The sequence below is a fragment of the Megascapheus bottae genome, chromosome 13 (assembly GCF_031878675.1).
Source record: "Megascapheus bottae isolate mThoBot1 chromosome 13, mThoBot2.hap1, whole genome shotgun sequence".
Taxonomy (NCBI): Eukaryota; Metazoa; Chordata; class Mammalia; order Rodentia; family Geomyidae; genus Megascapheus; species Megascapheus bottae.
This window is the reverse complement of record NC_143521.1, coordinates 29,848,674-29,855,393: the sequence shown is the minus strand read 5'-3', so window position 1 is coordinate 29,855,393 and position 6,720 is coordinate 29,848,674. Positions and strand designations below refer to the sequence as shown.

The following is a 6,720-nucleotide window of genomic DNA, read 5'->3' as shown; positions in this document are numbered from 1 at the left end:
GTGAACTACTCTATACCACAGGAAGAGTAGATGTCTCTGGTAATGATGGGTGGGGGGGAAAACCCTCAGAGTATTGGTGAGAATGTAAACTAGTATCACCACTGTGGAAATCAGTATGGGGAATCCTTATTGCAACAATGTTCACAATAGCCAAAGTGGAATCAGCTCAATAGGAGATGAGAGAATAAAGATATGGTGCTTATGTTCCATGTGGTATTATGGGATCATAAGAGAAATGAAATCAAGGCAGGCACTGGTGGCTAATGTATTTAATGCTAGCTACTCAAGAGGCTGAGTCCTGGAGGATCTCAATTTAAAGGCAGAAAACTCCACAACAAATAACCAGCAAAATGGAGGACTGGAGATATGGCTCAAGTGGTAGTGTACCAGCCTTGATCAAACAAGCTGAGTGAGAGATGAGTTCAAGCCTGATACTGGCACAAAAAGAAAAAAAAAGTGAAATGTCATTTGCAGGAAAATGACTGGATCCGGAAATGATTTCGAGTGTAAGGTAGAGAAAAGTAAGCATCGAGTATATGCTAGCACTCATAGAGATGTATTGTTTAGGTTCAAGATTAAAGAAGAAAGATAGTTTCTTATCCTGGTAGGATTTGGTATTTTTGTACACTCTTAGTACTTGTTAGATATCTTCTGTATGTCTACATTGCAAATGTAGGGAAACCCAGTCTTGAAAAGCAAGGGTGAATTCTATTTGCGCTGTAGGCAGAGATATTGAAAGACTACAAAAATTTGGGAACTCAACAAAGATATCATGTAAGCAAATGTGCTGTCGTGTAAGCAAACTAATTTGAAATAAGACTGCTAATACAAAAAGCTTGACTTCGATGCTTTATTGCTATTTCTATATGTTTCCTTTCTAGGACATGTTGAGTTCTTACAAAAGATCTGTCAACTTAAGGTTGATAAATGATTACTATCCTGCCTTGTGGAGTACAAAGACTTTCAAATGGGTTGTAAACTTTGTGTTTTACACAAAATCAGTAAGTTGGGCGAGATGGCTCACACCTGTAATACTAGCTACTCAAGAGGCTCAGATCTGAGGATTGCAGTTCAAAGCCAGCCCAGGCACAAAAGACTGGGAGACTCTTATCTCCAATTAATCACTAGAAAATGTCAGGGATAGTGTCCAGGCCCAGAGTTCAAACCCCATGACCCACCAAAAAGAAGAGGAAGAAGAAGAAGAAGAAGAAGAAGAAGAAGAAGAAGAAGAAGAAGAAGAAGAAGAAGAAGAAGAAGAAGAAGAGGAGGAGGAGGAGGAGGAGGAGGAGGAGGAGGAGGAGGAGGAGGAGGAGGAGGGGAAGGGGAAGAGGAAGAAGAAAAAGAAGAGGAGGAAGAGGAGGAAGAAGATGATGACAGTAATGATGCATATGAGACATTGCAAGTCAGGGTGGAGGATTCTGTCGGGGCAAGAGAACCATGGACAGCCCGTCTCCCAGGTCATGGCTCAAGTTCAGCTCAGATTTAGAGGTTTGTGTCAAGAAGGGAAGTCTTCTCCTCTTGCATTTTCTATTATGTGGCATTAGAACCTGATCTAATGCCATAAAAGTGAAAATACATTCATTAGATCATAATTAGATTCTTTTTGTTAGACTGCCATATTCTTTATCTCTAACAAATGTCAAGGGAAGGTGTTTTCCCTCAGAAAAGTCGCACAATTGCACTGTTTCACTTATAGGGATAAGAGCAGTTTTCTTCTGTAGTTCTCAGAACTTCCACCTACCTCTTCTCTCTTTTTAGTTTCTTCTTCCCTCTATATTACACATGCTGTACTCCAACCCTAGTTTAGGGTTCTATAGCAAAACCTGCTCCTGCACTAAACTGTGACATTCGTTGCTCTGGTCCTCATTCAGTCAGTATCACTCTCCCAGCTGCCAGGATTTACTTGTGTGTCTCCAGATAACCCCCAGGCATTGATCCTAAGTGAGCCAACACTTCCATGATGAACTTGTGTGGAGATTCAGAGTTTGTTCGTGTCCTTACTTTGATGTATTTATTCTTAAGTGTGTTATTTTGCTGTTTCATTTTACACTCTAGTTCTCTCTGGAACTTTCTTTCCATCTCCTTAAAAGGCAGAAATCTGTCCTCCTTTGTCTTGTGCTTTGGTTTTTGGTACTGATCTCATTCAGTCTCTACCAGCTCCAGGATAGTGTACTTTACTTGTGGATTTCTATCAATTGATTATAAGACTGGTTTAGTAAATTTCTGACCAACATCTTTAAATGAACTACAACTGAACCTAAGAGTTCAGACAACATCATAGTGCCTGCCAGGGAAAGGGCACGGATCTTTCTGAAACCCTGATCCAGTTAGGGGTGTGTGATACATCATGCCATAAAACATACTTCTTACTTGAGTAAGTAGTATTTAGAAAAGCTTGAAAAATATGGCCAGATATTTACAAAACATCTGCCTGAAGTAAGAAAGTTATCTTCTATAGATTTATTGGGGTTTACACTAGCATTCCCAAATCCCCATTTTATTTCCGTGTGTGTGTGTGTGTGTGATTAGGGGCAAGGATTCAAAGCCTTACTCTTATTTTCTCTGAGAGTGGGACTCCAAATCAATATCTGACACTTTCACACGTTGGCTGATGTTTTTCCACCTGAGCCAGGCCTCCAGTCCCCAGGCGTTACATTTTCAAGACAGGCACTCTACCCGTTGAGCCTTGATTCTAGTCCTTTCTGCTTTATTTTTCAAACAGGGCCTTACTTTTTATTTGGTCTGTCTACTTCCCAAGCAGCTAGGATTACTGGCGGGAAGCACTGCACCTGGCTCCTCTTAGACTCCTGACGTTGTGTTGTGGGAGCCCAGCATCTCCTACTGGCCTCCCAAACTAAACCTTGCCTGAATGGCCTAGAGTTGCTGGCTGACCCCTGCAAGCTGCTGTCTACACAAACCCTACAGGCCTTGGTCATCAACTCCTTTATACACATAGTAACAGAAGTAAGCCTGACCCAAGAGAAAAAGCTCAGAAATGATGATGATAAAACTCCTGACAGGCAGAAATGATTACATCTGTCTCCTTTTAGAAGCAAGTTACCAAATCCTCTTTCCATGTGAAAGTTTTCAATTCCTGATATCAATTTTATTATATAATAAAAAATGGGAAATGAATAAAACTCGAATTCATGGAGGAACTTATTTAGAAAGTTATTTGAAACTTAAATTAGTAAGTTATTTTGAATTGTGAAAATAGAGCAACAAAAAATTAGCCTTTTTGGATGTTTTGCAATAAAATTCTAATTTTTAGTTATCACCTGAAATGATAGTTTCAATAAAAGAATAACTTTCAATAAAAGAATACTATTTTCAAAGGTCAATTTGAATGAAAATTATATTGGGATTTAAACTTTTTCTTATTCTTGCTTTACATATAAAGGTAAAAATAGAAGCTACAATAAAGGTACTTGCAGTTTGGGTTTTTTTTTATTTCCAACTTTGCTAACAGAAATGCTTTGCTTTAAAAAAAGGCCTGGAGGGGACATCTCTCCAGAATTTTCTTGGTTAAATTGATGTGGGGGTTCTGTAGCTTTTTCTGTTGCCATGGTACAAATTTCCATTTCCGCCTGTGTGCCCAGTCATAATATTCTGAATTGTTTACCTTGGAGCCATAAATGACTATCAGTACTGCCATCGCTAACTCATAATGTTTGGAAAGTGATCCTCATTTTCTTATCTTTCTGTGGCTCAATGTACAGTAAACAACAGAAAAATGAGGTTTCTTTTACAGAAGTAGCATGATGAGCAATCTACCAGGGACTCCTTTTTAACTAGATATTAATGATTAAGCATGCAACACAAAGCTAGAATGTAAATCTCTGAGGGGGGAAGGAAAGCTGTCCTTTCTCCCCTGCATAATTATGTAAATGGCTTTTCCGTATGGGTATAGAAAGCCCAAGAAATTTGAAGAAAGGGCTCAAGAGAAGAGCTAATGAGATATTAATATAGAGTTAGAAAATTTTTCTTAGTGAAAATTATTAGCAGAATCAAAACTACACTGTTACCTGATGTATCCTATTCATAGGAAAACTGGATAGCACAGTGAGAGAAGGGCCTGCAAAAGATGCAAAAGTGAAATGGAGCTGAAGAGCTGAAGAAATCAGACAGCTGGGGAAGCCAGAAAGGTTTCAAGGTGAGGGGATATTCACATAGTTATAGCCATAGGTACTGGCAAAGAAGATTCTAAAAAGCTTAGAAAGTCGGGTCTGCAAAGTCCTTTAGTAGATCTTATTTGTTTATTTTATTTGCATTTATCTACTTACTTGTTTATAGATTCTACATTTGCTTCCATCTTTTAGCTACAGAATATAATGCTGCTTATCATGAACAAAGAGGAAAAAAAAATCTGTTCAAGTTTCTTCTCCCAGTTCTTTTGGAGATGATAGATAGATAGATAGATAGATAGATAGATAGATAGATAGATAGACAGACAGACAGCAATTTACATTCCTAGCTACATGCTATAGCCTCACCTGAGAGCCATGAACACCTCTAGACATCTTCAAGGTCACAGGGGACTAAGATGTGGGAAGAGTCTCATAGGCTTTCCAGAATCCGGATGTCTGAGACTTCTCTTCTTGGAGAGTCCCAGCCCACGACTACTCCCATCCTAAGTTGCTGGACACATGGGGATAAAGCTTAAAGGACACTATACCCAAAGAAGTAACAAGGGTCTTTTCACTATGAATTCTGGTATCTCTTTAGCAGTACTTCTGACTCACAAGGGTTATCTCTTAGCTCATGGCTTCTACAGTCAACAAGAGAGAACCACCACAAGTCTAAATCTTCTATTTGCCTTCAGAGGGCTGGAAGTGGTTCAATACCACACCCGTGGCTGTGAACTTGACTGATAAGATCTCTGACTTTTCATGAGCAGATTCAGAATAAGCAATAAGTGTCCACAACGTTAGCTAAAATAAATGAGGGATTATGAGTAGTAGAACTCATAACCCATCCCAAAGACTAGAATGTTTATGAATCACATGTGAGAAATTTAGTAGCTTCAAAAGAAGGAAAGGAAAAAGAGAAGGAGGAGGAGGAGGAGGAGGTAGAAGAGGAGGAAGAGGAGACTGTATTTTTTTTAAACGATAAAGTGAAATTCTGATGTTTATTGAAAGGCAGCATGGCTTTAACAGAAGTTGGGCTATATTATGGGAAAAATGAATCAAACATCCGTGGTACAGCTTTGAACCTAGTACACCCTGAGCATGCACAATTGAGACTGTATTTTTTACCCTCCCAAGTTATCCTAAATATTGTATCTCACTTTTTTTTTGTTTGCCAGTCCTAGGGCTTGAACTCAGTGCCTGAACTCTGTCCTTAGGTTTTTCCCCTCAAGGCTAGCACTCTACCACTTGAGCCACAGCACCACTTCCAGTTTTTTTCTATGTATGTGGTACTGAGGAATAGAACCTGGGTCTTCATGAATGCTAGGCAAGTACTCTACGACTAGGCCAAACTCATATGTCATATTTTAATCTACTGGACACACAGGAAATGAATTGGAACAAACAAAAGCATATCCACCTGCCTGAGAATAATTAATGTGAAGGCTAAAAGATCTGAATATTGGGCTGGGAGTTTGGCCTAGTGGTAGAATGCTTGACTAGCATACACGAATACCCAGATTTGATTCCTTGGTACCACATACACAGAAAAAAGCCAGAAGTGGTGCTGAGGCTCAAGTGGTAGAGCTCTAGCCTTGAGGAACAAAAAAAACAAAAACCCAAGTACAGCACTTAGGCCCTGAGTTCAGGCCCAGGACTGGCAAAAAAAAAAAAATCTGAATAATGACAGTCTTTGTGTTTGTGTTAGCAGAGTGTCTTTGTATACCTGATTGACTGCTTAAGCATTTGCAACACCGAGGAAGGCCAGGAGGAATTCATTCTACCTTGCATGGTTCTACCCCCAGGAAATTCCTCTGAAGACATCATAGACTCCCATGGAAGTATTTCCTTTTGAGTCTGTGGCCTTTGGTAAAGGCCAAAGATCCAACAGAAAAATGATGGGTGTGAATTGGTAAAAAAAAAACAAACAAACAAACAACAACAACAAAAACGGTTGTGCATTAGCAGCTAAGGTATCCTTAAGCTCCTTGCTTTGTGCATACTGTCTCAATCTCATGACACCTTACACAGGAGGAAACCATACTCTAGGAGGAGAAATAACCCAACTCAGGTCCCCAAATGACACAGCCAGGATTCTAACCAAAGTTAGTCTAACTCACAAAAGTCCTTCTCTCAACTTTAAGGTCATAGAGCTCCGAAAACTCCATGGAGAACCATTGATAGGCAGTACTCCATTCCTGGAACATGGCAGTGACACAGACAATATGACAGCCTCACACTATTCCAAGCACTACCCCATCATTTTACAAGCTACTTAAAATATTTAAGATTATTTATGCTATATCATGTCTGATATAACACTGGAAAAGGAATGACAAAGCTATTCAGAGTCCTAAACCAATACATCTCTATCCAGAGATTTTTTCGTTTTGACCCCCATTTTCCAAAGCTCACTAGAAACAAGACAATTTCCCCCCCCCCAACCAATGCAAAACAGGGAAGATATACAGATGCAGAATGTTATTTATGATCGATGTCTCAAAATGTTGAACTTTCACAATTTACCCACGACTGCTACTTACCCTATACTACTCATTGTACATTATATATCAGTAATTCCCAGGGCCCACTT

At 39.4% G+C, this 6,720-nt stretch overlaps 1 long non-coding RNA gene across 1 annotated transcript; it reads left to right on the top strand.

Moving 5' to 3' along the window:
- The first annotated feature begins 473 nt into the window (after positions 1 to 473).
- LOC150055743 (uncharacterized) lies at positions 474 to 6,436 on the top strand. Its single transcript, XR_016537459.1, has 3 exons — positions 474 to 521; positions 4,046 to 4,153; positions 5,839 to 6,436. It is a non-coding gene; the product is annotated as an uncharacterized LOC150055743 (long non-coding RNA).
- Positions 6,437 to 6,720: the final 284 nt, after the last annotated feature.